Source organism: Scyliorhinus torazame, chromosome 11 (genome assembly GCF_047496885.1).
Source record: "Scyliorhinus torazame isolate Kashiwa2021f chromosome 11, sScyTor2.1, whole genome shotgun sequence".
Taxonomy (NCBI): Eukaryota; Metazoa; Chordata; class Chondrichthyes; order Carcharhiniformes; family Scyliorhinidae; genus Scyliorhinus; species Scyliorhinus torazame.
This window is the reverse complement of record NC_092717.1, coordinates 52,946,193-52,967,437: the sequence shown is the minus strand read 5'-3', so window position 1 is coordinate 52,967,437 and position 21,245 is coordinate 52,946,193.

The following is a 21,245-nucleotide window of genomic DNA, read 5'->3' as shown; positions in this document are numbered from 1 at the left end:
GAGAGTGCCCAGCAGAATAATCTCCCAATGTTGGTGAGAGCCCCCAGCAGAATAATCTCCCACGCAGGTGAGAGCCTCCATCAGAATAATCTCCCACTGTTGGTGAGAGTCTCAAGAAGAAGAATCTCCCACTGTTGGTGAGAGTCACCAGCAGAATAATCTCCCACTCAGGTGAGATTGCCCAGCAGGATAATCTCCCACTGTTGGTGAGAGTCACCAGCAGAATAATCTCCCACTGAGTTGACAGTCCCCAGCCGAATAATTTCCCACTGTTGGTGAGAGCCCCCATCAGAATAATCTCCCACTGTTGTTGAGAGTGCCCAGCAGAATAATCTCCCACTGTTGCTGAGAGCCCCCAGCAGAATAATCTCCCACGCAGGTGAGAGCCTCCATCAGAATAATCTCCCCCGGTTGGTGAGAGTCTCAAGAAGAAGAATCTCCCACTGTTGGTGGGAGTCACCAGCAAGATAATCTCCCACTCAGGTGAGAGTGCCCAGCAGAATAATCTCCCACTGTTGGTGAGAGTCCCCAGCAGAATAATCTCCCACGCAGGTGAGAGCCTCCATCAGAATAATCTCCCACTGTTGGTGAGAGTCCCCAGCAGAATAATGTCTCAATGTTGGTGAGAGTCCCCAGCAGAATAATCTCCCACTGTTGGTGAGAGTCCCCATCAAAATAATATCCCACTGTTGGTGAGAGTCCCCAGCAGAATAATGTCCCACTGTTGGTGAGAGTACCCATCAGAATAATCTCCCACTCAAGTGAGACCCTCCAACAGAATAATCACCAACTCACGTGAGAGCCCCCAGCAGAACAATCCCCCACTGTTGGTGCGAGTCCCGAGCAGAATAATGTCTCACTGTTGGTAAAAATCGCCAGCAGAATAATCTCCCACTGTTGGTGAGAGTCCCCACCAGAATAATGTCCCACTGTTTGTGAGAGTCCCCAGCAAAATAATCTCCCACTCAGGTGAGAGTCCCGAGCAGAATAATCTCCCACTGTTGGTGAGAGTCCCGAGCAGAATAATCTCCCACTGTTGGTGAGAGCCCCCATCAGAATAATCTCCCACTCTTGGTGAGAGACCCCAGCAGAATAATCTCTCACTGTTGGTGAGAGTCCCAAGCAGAATAATCTCTCACTGTTGTTGAGAGTCTCCATCAGAATGATCTCCTATTCAGGTGAGAATCTCCATCAGAATAATCTCCCACTGTTGCTGAGAGTCCCCATCAGAATAATCTCCCACTGTTGGTGAGAGTCGCCAGCAGAATAATCTCCCACTGTTGGTGAGAATCCCCAGCAGAATAATATCCCACTGTTGGTGAGAGTCCCCAGCAGAATAATCTCCCACGCAGGTGAGAGCCTCCATCAGAAAAATCTCCCACTGTTGGTGAGAGTCTCAAGAAGAAGAATCCCCACTGTTGGTGAGAGTCACCAGCAAAATAATCTCCCACTCAGGTGAGAGTGCCCATCAGAATAATCTCCCACTGTTGGTGAGAGTGCCCAGCAGAATAATCTCCCACTGTTGTTGAGAGTCCCCAGCAGAATAATCTCCCACTGTTGGTGAGAGTCCCCAGCAGAATAATATCTCACTATTGGTGAGAGTCCCCAGCAGAATAATCTCCCACTGTTGGTGAGAGTCCCCAGCAGAATAATCGCCCACTGTTGGTGAGAGCCTCCATCAGAATAATATCTCACTGTTGGTGAGAGTCCCCAGCAGAATAATCTCCCACTGTTGGTGAGAGTCCCCAGCAGAATAATCTCCCACTGTTGGTGAGAGTCCCCAGCAGAATAATCTCCCACTGTTGGTGAGAGTCCCCAGCAGAATAATATCTCACTGTTGGTGAGAGTCCCCAGCAGAATAATATCTCACTGTTGGTGAGAGTCCCCAGCAGAATAATCTCCCACTGTTGGTGAGAGTCCCCAGCAGAATAATCGCCCACTGTTGGTGAGAGCCTCCATCAGAATAATCTCCCACTGTTGGTGAGAGTCCCCAGCAGAATAATATCTCACTGTTGGTGAGAACCCCCAGCAGAATAATCTCTCACTGTTGGTGAGAGTCCCCAGCAAAATAATGTCCCACTGTTGGTGAGAGTCCCCAGCAGAATAATCTCCCACTGTTGGTGAGAGCCTCCATCAGAATAGTCTCCCACTGTTGGTGAGAGTCCCCAGCAGAATAATGTCCAACTGTTGGTGTGTGTCCCCATCAGAATAATCTCCCACTGTTGGTGAGAGTCCCCAGCAGAATAATCTCCCACTGTTGGTGAGAGTCGCCAGCAGAATAATCTCCCACTCAGATGAGAGTGCCCAGCAGAATAATCTCCCACTGTTGGTGAGAGTCCCCAGCAGAATAATGTCTCACTGTTGGTGAGAGCCCCCAGCAGAATAATCTCCCACTCAGGTGAGAGTGCCCAGCAGAATAATCTCCCAATGTTGGTGAGAGCCCCCAGCAGAATAATCTCCCACGCAGGTGAGAGCCTCCATCAGAATAATATCCCACTGTTGGTGAGAGTCTCAAGAAGAAGAATCTCCCACTGTTGGTGAGAGTCACCAGCAGAATAATCTCCCACTCAAGTGAGATTGCCCAGCAGGATAATCTCCCACTGTTGGTGAGAGTCACCAGCAGAATAATCTCCCACTGAGGTGACAGTCCCCAGCCGAATAATTTCCCACTGTTGGTGAGAGCCCCCATCAGAATAATCTCCCACTGTTGTTGAGAGTACCCACCAGAATAATCTCCCACTGTTGCTGAGAGCCCCCAGCAGAATAATCTCCCACGCAGGTGAGAGCCTCCATCAGAATAATCTCCCCCGGTTGGTGAGAGTCTCAAGAAGAAGAATCTCCCACTGTTGGTGGGAGTCACCAGCAAGATAATCTCCCACTCAGGTGAGAGTGCCCAGCAGAATAATGTCCCACTGTTGGTGAGAGTCCCGAGCAGAATAATGTCTCACTGTTGGTGAGAGTCCCCAGCAGAATAATGTCCCAATGTTGGTGAGAGTCCCCAGCAGAATAATCTCCCACGCAGGTGAGAGCCTCCATCAGAATAATCTCCAACTGTTGGTGAGAGTCCCCAGCAGAATAATGTCTCACTGTTGGTGAGAGTCCCCAGCAGAATAATCTCCCACTGTTGGTGAGAGTCCCCATCAAAATAATATCCCACTGTTGGTGAGAGTCCCCAGCAGAATAATGTCCCACTGTTGGTGAGAGTACCCATCAGAATAATCTCCCACTCAAGTGAGACCCTCCAACAGAATAATCACCAACTCACGTGAGAGCCCCCAGCAGAACAATCCCCCACTGTTGGTGCGAGTCCCGAGCAGAATAATGTCTCACTGTTGGTAAAAATCCCCAGCAGAATAATCTCCCACTGTTGGTGAGAGCCCCCATCAGAATAATCTCCCACTGTTGGTGAGAGACCCCAGCAGAATAATCTCTCACTGTTGGTGAGAGTCCCCAGCAGAATAATCTCTCACTGTTAGTGAGAGTCTCCATCAGAATGATCTCCTATTCAGGTGAGAGTCTCCCCCAGGATAATCTCCCACTGTTGCTGAGAGTCCCCATCAGAATGATCTCCCACTGTTGGTGAGAGTCCCCATCTGAATAATCTCCCACTGTTGGTGAGAGTCCCAAGCAGAATAATCTCCCACTGTTGGTGAGAGCCCCCATCAGAATAATCTCCCACGCAGGTGAGAGCCTCCATCAGAATAATCTCCCACTGTTGGTGAGAGTCTCAAGAAGAAGAATCGCCACTGTTGGTGAGAGTCACCAGCAGAATAATCTCCCACTCAGGTGAGAGTGCCCAGCAGAATAATCTACCACTGTTGGTGAGAGTCCCCAGCAGAATAATGTCCCAATGTTGGTGAGAGTCCCCAGCAGAATAATCTACCACTGTTGGTGAGAGTCACCAGCAGAATAATCTACCACTGAGGTGACAGTCCCCAGCCGAATAATGTCCCACTGTTGGTGTGAGCCCCCATCAGAATAATCTCCCACTGTTCTTGAGAGTACCCAGCAGAATAATCTCCCACTGTTGGTGAGAACCCCCAGCAGAATAATCTCCCACGCAGGTGAGAGCCTCCATCAGAATAATCTCCCCCGGTTGGTGAGAGTCTCAAGAAGAAGAATCTCCCACTGTTGGTGAGAGTCACCAGCAAAATAATCTCCCACTCAGGTGAGAGTGCCCAGCAGAATAATCTCCCACTGTTGGTGAGAGTCCCCAGCAGAATAATCTCCCACGCAGGTGAGAGCCTCCATCAGAATAATCTCCCACTGTTGGTGAGAGTCCCCAGCAGAATAATGTCTCAATGTTGGTGAGAGTCCCCAGCAGAATAATCTCCCACTGTTGGTGAGAGTCCCCATCAGAATAAACTCCCACTCTTGGTGAGAGCCCCCATCAGAATAATATCCCACTGTTGGTGAGAGTCTCAAGAAGAAGAATCTCCCACTTTTGGTGAGAGTCCCCAGCAGAATAATGTCCCACTGTTGGTGAGAGTACCCAGCAGAATAATATCCCACTCAAGTGAGAGCCTCCAACAGAATAATCTCCCACTGTTGGTGAGAGTCCCCAGCAGAATAATGTCCCACTGTTGGTGAGAGTACCCAGCAGAATAATATCCCACTCAAGTGAGAGCCTCCAACAGAATAATCACCAACTCACGTGAGAGCCCCCAGCAGTACAATCCCCCACTGTTGGTGCGAGTCCCCAGCAGAATAATGTCTCACTCTTGGTAAAAATCGCCAGCAGAATAATCTCCGACTGTTGGTGAGAGTCCCCACCAGAATAATGTCTCACTGTTAGTGAGAGTCCCCAGCAAAATAATCTCCCACTCAGGTGAGAGCCCCGAGCAGAATAATCTCCCACTGTTGGTGAGAGTCCCGAGCAGAATAATCTCCCACTGTTGGTGAGAGCCCCCATCAGAATAATCTCCCACTGTTGGTGAGAGACCCCAGAAGAATAATCTCTCACTGTTGGTGAGAGTCCCCAGCAGAATATTCTCTCACTGTTGGTGAGAGTCTCCATCAGAATGATCTCCTATTCAGGTGAGAGTCTCCATCAGAATAATCTCCCACTGTTGCTGAGAGTCCCCATCAGAATAATCTCCCACTGTTGGTGAGAGTCCACATCAGAATAATCTCCCACTGTTGGTGAGAGTCCCCAGCAGAATAATCTCCCACTGTTGGTGAGAGCCCCCAGCAGAATAATCTCCCACGCAGGTGAGAGCCTCCATCAGAATAATCTCCCACTGTTGGTGAGAGTCTCAAGAAGAAGAATCGTCACTGTTGGTGAGAGTCACCAGCAGAATAATCTCCCACTCAGGTGAGAGTGCCCAGCAGAATAATCTACCACTGTTGGTGAGAGTCCCGAGCAGAATAATGTCTCACTGTTGGTGAGAGTCCCCAGCAGAATAATGTCCCAATGTTGGTGAGAGTCCCCAGCAGAATAATCTCCCACGCAGGTGAGAGCCTCCATCAGAATAATCTCCCACTGTTGGTGAGAGTCCCCAGCAGAATAATGTCTCACTGTTGGTGAGAGTCCCCAGCAGAATAATCTCTCACTCAGGTGAGAGCCTCCAGAAGGATAATCTCTCATTCTGTGTGAGAGGCTCCAGCAGAATAATGTCCCACTGTTGGTGAGAGTCCCCAGCAGAATAATCTCTCACTCAGGTGAGAGACTCCAGAAGAATAATCTCTCATTCTGGGTGAGAGGCTCCAGCAGAATAATGTCCCACTGTTGGTGAGAGTCCCCAGCAGAATAATCTCTCACTGTTGGTGTGTGTCCCCATCAGAATAATCTCCCACTGTTGGTGAGAGTCTCTAGCAGAATAATCTCCCACTGTTGGTGAGAGTCCCCAGCAGAATAATCTCCCACTGTTGGTGAGAGTCCCCAGCAGAATAATGTCTCACTGTTGGTGAGAGTCCCCAGCAGAATAATCTCTCACTCAGGTGAGAGCCTCCAGAAGAATAATCTCTCATTCTGGGTGAGAGGCTCCATCAGAATAATGTCGCACAGTTGGTGAGAGTCCCCATCAAAATAATCTCCCACTGTTGGTGAGAGTCTCTAGCAGAATAATCTCCCACTGTTGGTGCGAGTCCCCATCAGAATAATCTCCCACTGTTGGTGAGAGTCTCTTGCAGAATAATCTCCCACTGTTGGTGAGAGTCCCCAGCAGAATAATGTCCCAATGTTGGTGAGAGTCTCCAGCAGAATAATGTCTCACTGTTGGTGAGAGTGCCCAGCAGAATAATGTTCCACTGTTGGTGAGAGTCCCCAGCAGAATCATCTCCCACTGTTGGTGAGAGCCCCCAGCAGAACAATCTCCCACTGTTGGTGAGAGCCCCCAGCAGAATAATCTCCCACTCAGGTGAGAGTGCCCAGCAGAATAATGTCCCACTGTTGGTGAGAGTCCCCAGCAGAATAATCTCCCACTGTTGGTGTGAGCCCCCAGCAGAACAATCTCCCACATTTGGTGAGAGCCCCCAGCAGAATAATCTCACACTCAGGTGAGAGTGCACAGCAGAATAATCTCCCAATGTTGGTGAGAGCCCCCAGCAAAATAATCTCCCACGCAGGTGAGAGCCTCCATCAGAATAATCTCCCACTGTTGGTGAGAGTCTCAAGAAGAAGAATCTCCCACTGTTGGTGAGAGTCACCAGCAGAATAATCTCCCACTCAGGTGAGAGTGCCCAGCAGGATAATCTCCCACTGTTGGTGAGAGTCACCAGCAGAATAATCTCCCACTCAGGTGACAGGCCCCAGCCGAATAATGTCCCACCGTTGGTGAGAGCCCCCATCAGAATAATCTCCCACTGTTGTTGAGAGTACCCAGCAGAATAATCTCCCACTGTTGGTGAGAGCCCCCAGCAGAATAATCTCCCACGCAGGTGAGAGCCTCCATCAGAATAATCTCCCCCGGTTGGTGGGAGTCTCAAGAAGAAGAATCTCCCACTGTTGGTGAGAGTCACCAGCAAAATAATCTCCCACTCAGGTGAGAATGCCCAGCAGAATAATCTCCCACTGTTGGTGAGAGTCCCCATCAGAATAATCTCCCACGCAGGTGAGAGCCTCCATCAGAATAATCTCCCACTGGTGGTGAGAATCCCCAGCAGAATAATGTCTCAATGTTGGTGAGAGTCCCCAGCAGAATAATCTCCCACTGTTGGTGAGAGTCCCCAGCAGAATAAACTCCCACTGTTGGTGAGAGCCCCCATCAGAATAATATCCCATTGTTGGTGAGAGTCTCAAGAAGAAGAATCTACCACTGTTGGTGAGAGTCCCCAGCAGAATAATGTCCCACTGTTGGTGAGAGTACCCAGCAGAATAATCTCCCACTCAAGTGAGGGCCTCCAACAGAATAATCACCAACTCACGTGAGAGCCCCCAACAGAACAATCCCCCACTGTTGGTGCGAGTCCCCAGCAGAATAATGTCTCACTGTTGGTAACAATCGCCAGCAGAATAATCTCCCACTGTTGGTGAGAGTCCCCACCAGAATAATGTCCCACTGTTAGTGAGAGTCCCCAGCAAAATAATCTCCCACTCAGGTGAGAGTCCCGAGCAGAATAATCTCCCTCTGTTGGTGAGAGTCCCGAGCAGAATAATCTCCCACTGTTGGTGAGAGCCCCCATCAGAATAAACTCCCACTCTTGGTGAGAGCCCCCATCAGAATAATATCCCACTGTTGGTGAGAGTCTCAAGAAGAAGAATCTCCCACTGTTGGTGAGAGTCCCCAGCAGAATAATGTCCCACTGTTGGTGAGAGTACCCAGCAGAATAATATCCCACTCAAGTGAGAGCCTCCAACAGAATAATCTCCCACTGTTGGTGAGAGTCCCCAGCAGAATAATGTCCCACTGTTGGTGAGAGTACCCAGCAGAATAATATCCAACTCAAGTGAGAGCCTCCAACAGAATAATCACCAACTCACGTGAGAGCCCCCAGCAGTACAATCCCCCACTGTTGGTGCGAGTCCCCAGCAGAATAATGTCTCACTGTTGGTAAAAATCGCCAGCAGAATAATCTCCGACTGTTGGTGAGAGTCCCCACCAGAATAATGTCTCACTGTTAGTGAGAGTCCCCAGCAAAATAATCTCCCACTCCGGTGAGAGCCCCGAGCAGAATAATCTCCCACTGTTGGTGAGAGTCCCGAGCAGAATAATCTTCCACTGTTGGTGAGAGCCCCCATCAGAATAATCTCCCACTGTTGGTGAGAGACCCCAGCAGAATAATCTCTCACTGTTGGTGAGAGTCCCCAGCAGAATATTCTCTCACTGTTGGTGAGAGTCTCCATCAGAATGATCTCCTATTCAGGTGAGAGTCTCCATCAGAATAATCTCCCACTGTTGCTGAGAGTCCCCATCAGAATAATCTCCCACTGTTGGTGAGAGTCCACATCAGAATAATCTCCCACTGTTGGTGAGAGTCACCAGCAGAATAATCTCCCACTGTTGGTGAGAGCCCCCAGCAGAATAATCTCCCACGCAGGTGAGAGCCTCCATCAGAATAATCTCCCACTGTTGGTGAGAGTCCCCAGCAGAATAATGTCTCACTGTTGGTGAGAGTCCCCAGCAGAATAATCTCTCACTCAGGTGAGAGCCTCCAGAAGAATAATCTCTCATTCTGTGTGAGAGGCAACGGCAGAATAATGTCCCACTGTTGGTGAGAGTCCCCAGCAGAATAATCTCTCACTCAGGTGAGAGCCTCCAGAAGAATAATCTCTCATTCTGGGTGAGAGGCTCCAGCAGAATAATGTCCCACTGTTGGTGAGAGTCCCCAGCAGAATAATCTCTCACTGTTGGTGTGTGTCCCCATCAGAATAATCTCCCACTGTTGGTGAGAGTCTCTAGCAGAATAATCTCCCACTGTTGGTGAGAGTCCCCAGCAGAATAATCTCCCACTGTTGGTGAGAGTCCCCAGCAGAATAATGTCTCACTGTTGGTGAGAGTCCCCAGCAGAATAATCTCTCACTCAGGTGAGAGCCTCCAGAAGAATAATCTCTCATTCTGGGTGAGAGGCTCCATCAGAATAATGTCGCACAGTTGGTGAGAGTCCCCATCAAAATAATCTCCCACTGTTGGTGAGAGTCTCTAGCAGAATAATCTCCGACTGTTGGTGAGAGTCACCAGCAGAATAATCTCCCACTGTTGGTGAGAGCCCCCAGCAGAATAATCTCCCACGCAGGTGAGAGCCTCCATCAGAATAATCTCCCACTGTTGGTGAGAGTCCCCAGCAGAATAATGTCTCACTGTTGGTGAGAGTCCCCAGCAGAATAATCTCTCACTCAGGTGAGAGCCTCCAGAAGAATAATCTCTCATTCTGTGTGAGAGGCAACGGCAGAATAATGTCCCACTGTTGGTGAGAGTCCCCAGCAGAATAATCTCTCACTCAGGTGAGAGCCTCCAGAAGAATAATCTCTCATTCTGGGTGAGAGGCTCCAGCAGTATAATGTCCCACTGTTGGTGAGAGTCCCCAGCAGAATAATCTCTCACTGTTGGTGTGTGTCCCCATCAGAATAATCTCCCACTGTTGGTGAGAGTCTCTAGCAGAATAATCTCCCACTGTTGGTGAGAGTCCCCAGCAGAATAATCTCCCACTGTTGGTGAGAGTCCCCAGCAGAATAATGTCTCACTGTTGGTGAGAGTCCCCAGCAGAATAATCTCTCACTCAGGTGAGAGCCTCCAGAAGAATAATCTCTCATTCTGGGTGAGAGGCTCCATCAGAATAATGTCGCACAGTTGGTGAGAGTCCCCATCAAAATAATCTCCCACTGTTGGTGAGAGTCTCTAGCAGAATAATCTCCCACTGTTGGTGCGAGTCCCCATCAGAATAATCTCCCACTGTTGGTGAGAGTCTCTTGCAGAATAATCTCCCACTGTTGGTGAGAGTCCCCAGCAGAATAATGTCCCACTGTTGGTGAGAGTCTCCAGCAGAATAATGTCTCACTGTTGGTGAGAGTCCCCAGCAGAATAATGTCTCACTGTTGGTGAGAGTCCCCAGCAGAATAATCTCTCATTCAGGTGAGAGCCTCCAGAAGAATAATCTCTCATTCTGGGTGAGAGGCTCCAGCAGAATAATGTCTCACTGTTGGTGACAGTCCCCATCAGAATAATCTCCCACTGTTGGTGAGAGTCTCCAGAAGAATAATCTCCCACTGTTGGTGAGAGTCTCTAGCAGAATAATCTCCCACTCAGTTGAGAGTGCCCAGCAGAATAATGTCCCACTGTTGGTGAGAGTCCCCAGCAGAATCATCTCCCACTGTTGGTGAGAGCCCCCAGCAGAACAATCTCCCACTGTTGGTGAGAGCCCCCAGCAGAATAATCTCCCACTCAGGTGAGAGTGCCCAGCAGAATAATGTCCCACTGTTGGTGAGAGTCCCCAGCAGAATAATCTCCCACTGTTGGTGAGAGCCCCCAGCAGAACAATCTCCCACTGTTGGTGAGAGCCCCCAGCAGAATAATCTCACACTCAGGTGAGAATGCCCAGCAGAATAATCTCCCAATGTTGGTGAGAGCCCCCAGCAGAATACTCTCCCACGCAGGTGAGAGCCTCCATCAGAATAATCTCCCACTGTTGGTGAGAGTCTCAAGAAGAAGAATCTCCCACTGTTGGTGAGAGTCACCAGCAGAATAATCTCCCACTCAGGTGAGAGTGCCCAGCAGGATAATCTCCCACTGTTGGTGAGAGTCACCAGCAGAATAATCTCCCACTCAGGTGACAGGCCCCAGCCGAATAATGTCCCACTGTTGGTGAGAGCCCCCATCAGAATAATCTCCCACTGTTGTTGAGAGTACCCAGCAGAATAATCTCCCACTGTTGGTGAGAGCCCCCAGCAGAATAATCTCCCACGCAGGTGAGAGCCTCCATCAGAATAATCTCCCCCGGTTGGTGAGAGTCTCAAGAAGAAGAATCTCCCACTGTTGGTGAGAGTCACCAGCAAAATAATCTCCCACTCAGGTGAGAGTGCCCAGCAGAATAATCTCCCACTGTTGGTGATAGTCCCCATCAGAATAATCTCCCACGCAGGTGAGAGCCTCCATCAGAATAATCTCCCTCTGTTGGTGAGAATCCCCAGCAGAATAATGTCTCAATGTTGGTGAGAGTCCCCAGCAGAATAATCTCCCACTGTTGTTGAGAGTCCCCAGCAGAATAAACTCCCACTGTTGGTGAGAGCCCCCATCAGAATAATATCCCATTGTTGGTGAGAGTCTCAAGAAGAAGAATCTACCACTGTTGGTGAGAGTCCCCAGCAGAATAATGTCCCACTGTTGGTGAGAGTACCCAGCAGAATAATCTCCCACTCAAGTGAGGGCCTCCAACAGAATAATCACCAACTCACGTGAGAGCCCCCAACAGAACAATCCCCCACTGTTGGTGCGAGTGCCCAGCAGAATAATGTCTCACTGTTGGTAAAAATCGCCAGCAGAATAATCTCCCACTGTTGGTGAGAGTCCCCACCAGAATAATGTCCCACTGTTAGTGAGAGACCCCAGCAAAATAATCTCCCAGTCAGGTGAGAGTCCCGAGCAGAATAATCTCCCTCTGTTGGTGAGAGTCCCGAGCAGAATAATCTCCCACTGCTGGTGAGAGCCCCCATCAGAATAATCTCCCACTGTTGGTGAGAGACCCCAGCAGAATAATCTCTCACTGTTGGTGTGAGTCCCCAGCAGAATAATCTCTCACTGTTGGTGAGAGTCTCCATCAGAATGATCTCCTATTCAGGTGAGAGTCTCCATCAGAATAATCTCCCACTGTTACTGAGAGTCCCCATCAGAATAATCTCCCACTGTTGGTGAGAGTCCCCATCCGAATAATCTCCCATTGTTGGTGAGAGTCCCCAGCAGAATAATCTCCCACTGTTGGTGAGAGCCCCCAGCCGAATAATCTCCCACTGTTGGTGAGAGTCCCGAGCAGAATAATGTCTCACTGTTGGTGAGAGTCCCCAGCAGAATAATCTCTCACTCAGGTGAGAGCCTCCATCAGAATAATCTCCAACTGTTGGTGAGAGTCCCCAGCAGAATAATCTCTCACTCAGGTGAGAGCCTCCATCAGAATAATCTCCCATTGTTGGTGAGAGTCCCCAGCAGAATAATCTCCCACTGTTGGTGAGAGACCCCAGCCGAATAATCTCCCACTGTTGGTGAGAGTCCCGAGCAGAATAATGTCTCACTGTTGGTGAGAGTCCCCAGCAGAATAATCTCCCACGCAGGTGAGAGCCTCCATCAGAATAATCTCCCACTGTTGGTGAGAGTCCCCAGCAGAATAATGTCTCACTGTTGGTGAGAGTCCCCAGCAGAATAATTTCTCACTCAGGGGAGAGCCTCCAGAAGAATAATCTCTCATTCTGGGTGAGAGGCTCCAGCAGAATAATGTCCCACTGTTGGTAAGACTCCCCAGCAGAATAATCTCTCACTCAGGTGAGAGCCTCCAGAAGAATAATCTCTCATTCTGGGTGAGAGGCTCCAGCAGAATAATGTCCCACTGTTGGTGAGAGTCCCCAGCAGAATAATCTCTCACTGTTGGTGTGTGTCCCCATCAGAATAATCTCCCACTGTTGGTGAGAGTCTCTAGCAGAATAATCTCCCACTGTTCGTGAGAGTCCCCAGCAGAATAATCTCCCACTGTTGGTGAGAGTCCCCAGCAGAATAATGTCTCACTGTTTGTGAGAGTCCCCAGCAGAATAATCTCTCACTCAGGTGAGAGTCTCCAGAAGAATAATCTCTCATTCTGGGTGAGAGCTCCAGCAGAATAATGTCCCACAGTTGGTGAGAGTCCCCATCAGAATAATCTCCCACGCAGGTGAGAGCCTCCATCAGAATAATCTCCCACTGTTGGTGAGAGTCACCAGCAAAATAATCTCCCACTCAGGTGAGAATGCCCAGCAGAATAATCTCCCACTGTTGGTGAGAGTCCCCATCAGAATAATCTCCCACGCAGGTGAGAGCCTCCATCAGAATAATCTCCCACTGGTGGTGAGAATCCCCAGCAGAATAATGTCTCAATGTTGGTGAGAGTCCCCAGCAGAATAATCTCCCACTGTTGGTGAGAGTCCCCAGCAGAATAAACTCCCACTGTTGGTGAGAGCCCCCATCAGAATAATATCCCATTGTTGGTGAGAGTCTCAAGAAGAAGAATCTACCACTGTTGGTGAGAGTCCCCAGCAGAATAATGTCCCACTGTTGGTGAGAGTACCCAGCAGAATAATCTCCCACTCAAGTGAGGGCCTCCAACAGAATAATCACCAACTCACGTGAGAGCCCCCAACAGAACAATCCCCCACTGTTGGTGCGAGTCCCCAGCAGAATAATGTCTCACTGTTGGTAACAATCGCCAGCAGAATAATCTCCCACTGTTGGTGAGAGTCCCCACCAGAATAATGTCCCACTGTTAGTGAGAGTCCCCAGCAAAATAATCTCCCACTCAGGTGAGAGTCCCGAGCAGAATAATCTCCCTCTGTTGGTGAGAGTCCCGAGCAGAATAATCTCCCACTGTTGGTGAGAGCCCCCATCAGAATAAACTCCCACTCTTGGTGAGAGCCCCCATCAGAATAATATCCCACTGTTGGTGAGAGTCTCAAGAAGAAGAATCTCCCACTGTTGGTGAGAGTCCCCAGCAGAATAATGTCCCACTGTTGGTGAGAGTACCCAGCAGAATAATATCCCACTCAAGTGAGAGCCTCCAACAGAATAATCTCCCACTGTTGGTGAGAGTCCCCAGCAGAATAATGTCCCACTGTTGGTGAGAGTACCCAGCAGAATAATATCCAACTCAAGTGAGAGCCTCCAACAGAATAATCACCAACTCACGTGAGAGCCCCCAGCAGTACAATCCCCCACTGTTGGTGCGAGTCCCCAGCAGAATAATGTCTCACTGTTGGTAAAAATCGCCAGCAGAATAATCTCCGACTGTTGGTGAGAGTCCCCACCAGAATAATGTCTCACTGTTAGTGAGAGTCCCCAGCAAAATAATCTCCCACTCCGGTGAGAGCCCCGAGCAGAATAATCTCCCACTGTTGGTGAGAGTCCCGAGCAGAATAATCTTCCACTGTTGGTGAGAGCCCCCATCAGAATAATCTCCCACTGTTGGTGAGAGACCCCAGCAGAATAATCTCTCACTGTTGGTGAGAGTCCCCAGCAGAATATTCTCTCACTGTTGGTGAGAGTCTCCATCAGAATGATCTCCTATTCAGGTGAGAGTCTCCATCAGAATAATCTCCCACTGTTGCTGAGAGTCCCCATCAGAATAATCTCCCACTGTTGGTGAGAGTCCACATCAGAATAATCTCCCACTGTTGGTGAGAGTCACCAGCAGAATAATCTCCCACTGTTGGTGAGAGCCCCCAGCAGAATAATCTCCCACGCAGGTGAGAGCCTCCATCAGAATAATCTCCCACTGTTGGTGAGAGTCCCCAGCAGAATAATGTCTCACTGTTGGTGAGAGTCCCCAGCAGAATAATCTCTCACTCAGGTGAGAGCCTCCAGAAGAATAATCTCTCATTCTGTGTGAGAGGCAACGGCAGAATAATGTCCCACTGTTGGTGAGAGTCCCCAGCAGAATAATCTCTCACTCAGGTGAGAGCCTCCAGAAGAATAATCTCTCATTCTGGGTGAGAGGCTCCAGCAGAATAATGTCCCACTGTTGGTGAGAGTCCCCAGCAGAATAATCTCTCACTGTTGGTGTGTGTCCCCATCAGAATAATCTCCCACTGTTGGTGAGAGTCTCTAGCAGAATAATCTCCCACTGTTGGTGAGAGTCCCCAGCAGAATAATCTCCCACTGTTGGTGAGAGTCCCCAGCAGAATAATGTCTCACTGTTGGTGAGAGTCCCCAGCAGAATAATCTCTCACTCAGGTGAGAGCCTCCAGAAGAATAATCTCTCATTCTGGGTGAGAGGCTCCATCAGAATAATGTCGCACAGTTGGTGAGAGTCCCCATCAAAATAATCTCCCACTGTTGGTGAGAGTCTCTAGCAGAATAATCTCCGACTGTTGGTGAGAGTCACCAGCAGAATAATCTCCCACTGTTGGTGAGAGCCCCCAGCAGAATAATCTCCCACGCAGGTGAGAGCCTCCATCAGAATAATCTCCCACTGTTGGTGAGAGTCCCCAGCAGAATAATGTCTCACTGTTGGTGAGAGTCCCCAGCAGAATAATCTCTCACTCAGGTGAGAGCCTCCAGAAGAATAATCTCTCATTCTGTGTGAGAGGCAACGGCAGAATAATGTCCCACTGTTGGTGAGAGTCCCCAGCAGAATAATCTCTCACTCAGGTGAGAGCCTCCAGAAGAATAATCTCTCATTCTGGGTGAGAGGCTCCAGCAGTATAATGTCCCACTGTTGGTGAGAGTCCCCAGCAGAATAATCTCTCACTGTTGGTGTGTGTCCCCATCAGAATAATCTCCCACTGTTGGTGAGAGTCTCTAGCAGAATAATCTCCCACTGTTGGTGAGAGTCCCCAGCAGAATAATCTCCCACTGTTGGTGAGAGTCCCCAGCAGAATAATGTCTCACTGTTGGTGAGAGTCCCCAGCAGAATAATCTCTCACTCAGGTGAGAGCCTCCAGAAGAATAATCTCTCATTCTGGGTGAGAGGCTCCATCAGAATAATGTCGCACAGTTGGTGAGAGTCCCCATCAAAATAATCTCCCACTGTTGGTGAGAGTCTCTAGCAGAATAATCTCCCACTGTTGGTGCGAGTCCCCATCAGAATAATCTCCCACTGTTGGTGAGAGTCTCTTGCAGAATAATCTCCCACTGTTGGTGAGAGTCCCCAGCAGAATAATGTCCCACTGTTGGTGAGAGTCTCCAGCAGAATAATGTCTCACTGTTGGTGAGAGTCCCCAGCAGAATAATGTCTCACTGTTGGTGAGAGTCCCCAGCAGAATAATCTCTCATTCAGGTGAGAGCCTCCAGAAGAATAATCTCTCATTCTGGGTGAGAGGCTCCAGCAGAATAATGTCTCACTGTTGGTGACAGTCCCCATCAGAATAATCTCCCACTGTTGGTGAGAGTCTCCAGAAGAATAATCTCCCACTGTTGGTGAGAGTCTCTAGCAGAATAATCTCCCACTCAGTTGAGAGTGCCCAGCAGAATAATGTCCCACTGTTGGTGAGAGTCCCCAGCAGAATCATCTCCCACTGTTGGTGAGAGCCCCCAGCAGAACAATCTCCCACTGTTGGTGAGAGCCCCCAGCAGAATAATCTCCCACTCAGGTGAGAGTGCCCAGCAGAATAATGTCCCACTGTTGGTGAGAGTCCCCAGCAGAATAATCTCCCACTGTTGGTGAGAGCCCCCAGCAGAACAATCTCCCACTGTTGGTGAGAGCCCCCAGCAGAATAATCTCACACTCAGGTGAGAATGCCCAGCAGAATAATCTCCCAATGTTGGTGAGAGCCCCCAGCAGAATACTCTCCCACGCAGGTGAGAGCCTCCATCAGAATAATCTCCCACTGTTGGTGAGAGTCTCAAGAAGAAGAATCTCCCACTGTTGGTGAGAGTCACCAGCAGAATAATCTCCCACTCAGGTGAGAGTGCCCAGCAGGATAATCTCCCACTGTTGGTGAGAGTCACCAGCAGAATAATCTCCCACTCAGGTGACAGGCCCCAGCCGAATAATGTCCCACTGTTGGTGAGAGCCCCCATCAGAATAATCTCCCACTGTTGTTGAGAGTACCCAGCAGAATAATCTCCCACTGTTGGTGAGAGCCCCCAGCAGAATAATCTCCCACGCAGGTGAGAGCCTCCATCAGAATAATCTCCCCCGGTTGGTGAGAGTCTCAAGAAGAAGAATCTCCCACTGTTGGTGAGAGTCACCAGCAAAATAATCTCCCACTCAGGTGAGAGTGCCCAGCAGAATAATCTCCCACTGTTGGTGATAGTCCCCATCAGAATAATCTCCCACGCAGGTGAGAGCCTCCATCAGAATAATCTCCCTCTGTTGGTGAGAATCCCCAGCAGAATAATGTCTCAATGTTGGTGAGAGTCCCCAGCAGAATAATCTCCCACTGTTGTTGAGAGTCCCCAGCAGAATAAACTCCCACTGTTGGTGAGAGCCCCCATCAGAATAATATCCCATTGTTGGTGAGAGTCTCAAGAAGAAGAATCTACCACTGTTGGTGAGAGTCCCCAGCAGAATAATGTCCCACTGTTGGTGAGAGTACCCAGCAGAATAATCTCCCACTCAAGTGAGGGCCTCCAACAGAATAATCACCAACTCACGTGAGAGCCCCCAACAGAACAATCCCCCACTGTTGGTGCGAGTGCCCAGCAGAATAATGTCTCACTGTTGGTAAAAATCGCCAGCAGAATAATCTCCCACTGTTGGTGAGAGTCCCCACCAGAATAATGTCCCACTGTTAGTGAGAGACCCCAGCAAAATAATCTCCCAGTCAGGTGAGAGTCCCGAGCAGAATAATCTCCCTCTGTTGGTGAGAGTCCCGAGCAGAATAATCTCCCACTGCTGGTGAGAGCCCCCATCAGAATAATCTCCCACTGTTGGTGAGAGACCCCAGCAGAATAATCTCTCACTGTTGGTGTGAGTCCCCAGCAGAATAATCTCTCACTGTTGGTGAGAGTCTCCATCAGAATGATCTCCTATTCAGGTGAGAGTCTCCATCAGAATAATCTCCCACTGTTACTGAGAGTCCCCATCAGAATAATCTCCCACTGTTGGTGAGAGTCCCCATCCGAATAATCTCCCATTGTTGGTGAGAGTCCCCAGCAGAATAATCTCCCACTGTTGGTGAGAGCCCCCAGCCGAATAATCTCCCACTGTTGGTGAGAGTCCCGAGCAGAATAATGTCTCACTGTTGGTGAGAGTCCCCAGCAGAATAATCTCTCACTCAGGTGAGAGCCTCCATCAGAATAATCTCCAACTGTTGGTGAGAGTCCCCAGCAGAATAATCTCTCACTCAGGTGAGAGCCTCCATCAGAATAATCTCCCATTGTTGGTGAGAGTCCCCAGCAGAATAATCTCCCACTGTTGGTGAGAGACCCCAGCCGAATAATCTCCCACTGTTGGTGAGAGTCCCGAGCAGAATAATGTCTCACTGTTGGTGAGAGTCCCCAGCAGAATAATCTCCCACGCAGGTGAGAGCCTCCATCAGAATAATCTCCCACTGTTGGTGAGAGTCCCCAGCAGAATAATGTCTCACTGTTGGTGAGAGTCCCCAGCAGAATAATTTCTCACTCAGGGGAGAGCCTCCAGAAGAATAATCTCTCATTCTGGGTGAGAGGCTCCAGCAGAATAATGTCCCACTGTTGGTAAGACTCCCCAGCAGAATAATCTCTCACTCAGGTGAGAGCCTCCAGAAGAATAATCTCTCATTCTGGGTGAGAGGCTCCAGCAGAATAATGTCCCACTGTTGGTGAGAGTCCCCAGCAGAATAATCTCTCACTGTTGGTGTGTGTCCCCATCAGAATAATCTCCCACTGTTGGTGAGAGTCTCTAGCAGAATAATCTCCCACTGTTCGTGAGAGTCCCCAGCAGAATAATCTCCCACTGTTGGTGAGAGTCCCCAGCAGAATAATGTCTCACTGTTTGTGAGAGTCCCCAGCAGAATAATCTCTCACTCAGGTGAGAGTCTCCAGAAGAATAATCTCTCATTCTGGGTGAGAGCTCCAGCAGAATAATGTCCCACAGTTGGTGAGAGTCCCCATCAGAATAATCTCCCACTGTTGGTGAGAGTCTCTAGCAGAATAATCTCCCACTGTTGGTGCGAGTCCCCATCAGAATAATCTCCCACTGTTGGTGAGAGTCTCTAGCAGAATAATCTCCCACTGTTGGTGAGAGTCCCCAGCAGAATAAACTCCCACTGTTGGTGAGAGCCCCCATCAGAATAATATCCCATTGTTGGTGAGAGTCTCAAGAAGAAGAATCTACCACTGTTGGTGAGAGTCCCCAGCAGAATAATGTCCCACTGTTGGTGAGAGTACCCAGCAGAATAATCTCCCACTCAAGTGAGGGCCTCCAACAGAATAATCACCAACTCACGTGAGAGCCCCCAACAGAACAATCCCCCACTGTTGGTGCGAGTCCCCAGCAGAATAATGTCTCACTGTTGGTAAAAATCGCCAGCAGAATAATCTCCCACTGTTGGTGAGAGTCCCCACCAGAATAATGTCCCACTGTTAGTGAGAGTCCCCAGCAAAATAATCTCCCACTCAGGTGAGAGTCCCGAGCAGAATAATCTCCCTCTGTTGGTGAGAGTCCCGAGCAGAATAATCTCCCACTGTTGGTGAGAGCCCCCATCAGAATAATCTCCCACTGTTGGTGAGAGACCCCAGCAGAATAATCTCTCACTGTTGGTGTGAGTCCCCAGCAGAATAATCTCTCACTGTTGGTGAGAGTCTCCATCAGAATGATCTCCTATTCAGGTGAGAGTCTCCATCAGAATAATCTCCCACTGTTACTGAGAGTCCCCATCAGAATAATCTCCCACTGTTGGTGAGAGTCCCCATCCGAATAATCTCCCATTGTTGGTGAGAGTCCCCAGCAGAATAATCTCCCACTGTTGGTGAGAGTCCAAATCCGAATAATCTCCCATTGTTGGTGAGAGTCCCCAGCAGAATAATCTCCCACTGTTGGTGAGAGTCCCCATCCGAATAATCTCCCATTGTTGGTGAGAGTCCCCAGCAGAATAATCTCCCACTGTTGGTGAGAGTCCCCAGCAGAATAATCTCCCAATGTTGGTGAGAGCCCCCAGCAGAATAATCTCCCACGCAGGTGAGAGCCTCCATCAGAATAATCTCCCACTGTTGGTGAGAGTCTCAAGAAGAAGAATCGCCACTGTTGGTGAGAGTCACCAGCAGAATAATCTCCCACTCAGGTGAGAGTGCCCAGCAGAATAATGTCCCACTGTTGGTGAGAGTCCCGAGCAGAATAATGTCTCACTGTTGGTGAGAGTCCCCAGCAGAATAATTTCCCAATGTTGGTGAGAGTCCCCAGCAGAATAATCTCCCACGCAGGTGAAAGCCTCCATCAGAATAATCTCCAACTGTTGGTGAGAGTCCCCAGCAGAACAATGTCTCACTGTTGGTGAGAGTCCCCAGCAGAATAATATCTCACTCAGGGGAGAGCCTCCAGAAGAATAATCTCTCATTCTGGGTGAGAGGCTCCAGCAGAATAATGTCCCACTGTTGGTGAGACTCCCCAGCAGAATAATCTCTCACTCAGGTGAGAGCCTCCAGAAGAATAATCTCTCATTCTGGGTGAGAGGCTCCAGGAGAATAATGTCCCACTGTAGGTGAGAGTCCCCAGCAGAATAATCTCTCACTGTTGGTGTGTGTCCCCATCAGAATAATCTCCCACTGTTGGTGAGAGTCTCTAGCAGAATAATCTCCCACTGTTCGTGAGAGTCCCCAGCAGAATAATGTCTCACTGTTTGTGAGAGTCCCCAGCAGAATAATCTCTCACTCAGGTGAGAGTCTCCAGAAGAATAATCTCTCATTCTGGGTGAGAGCTCCAGCAGAATAATGTCCCACAGTTGGTGAGAGTCCCCATCAGAATAATCTCCCACTGTTGGTGAGAGTCTCTAGCAGAATAATCTCCCACTGTTGGTGCGAGTCCCCATCAGAATAATCTCCCACTGTTGGTGAGAGTCTCTAGCAGAATAATCTCCCACTGTTGGTGAGAGTCCCCAGCAGAATAATGTCCCACTGTTGGTGAGAGTCCCCAGCAGAATAATGTCCCACTGTTGGTGAGTGTCTCCAGCAGAATAATGTCTCACTGTTGGTGAGAGTCCCCAGCAGAATAATGTCTCACTGTTGATGAGAGTCCCCAGCAGAATAATGTCTCACTGTTGATGAGAGTCCCCAGCAGAATAATCTCTCACTCAGGTGAGAGTCTCCAGAAGAATAATCTCTCATTCTGGGTGAGAGCTCCAGCAGAATAATGTCCCACAGTTGGTGAGAGTCCCCATCAGAATAATCTCCCACTGTTGGTGAGAGTCTCTAGCAGAATAATCTCCCACTGTTGGTGCGAGTCCCCATCAGAATAATCTCCCACTGTTGGTGAGAGTCTCTAGCAGAATAATCTCCCACTGTTGGTGAGTGTCTCCAGCAGAATAATGTCTCACTGTTGGTGAGAGTCCCCAGCAGAATAATGTCTCACTGTTGATGAGAGTCCCCAGCAGAATAATCTCCCACTGTTGGTGAGAGTCTCTAGCAGAATAATCTCCCACTCAGGTGAGAGTCTCCATCAGAATAATCTCCCACTGTTGGTGAGAGGCCCCAGCAGATTAATGTCCCACCTTTGGTGAG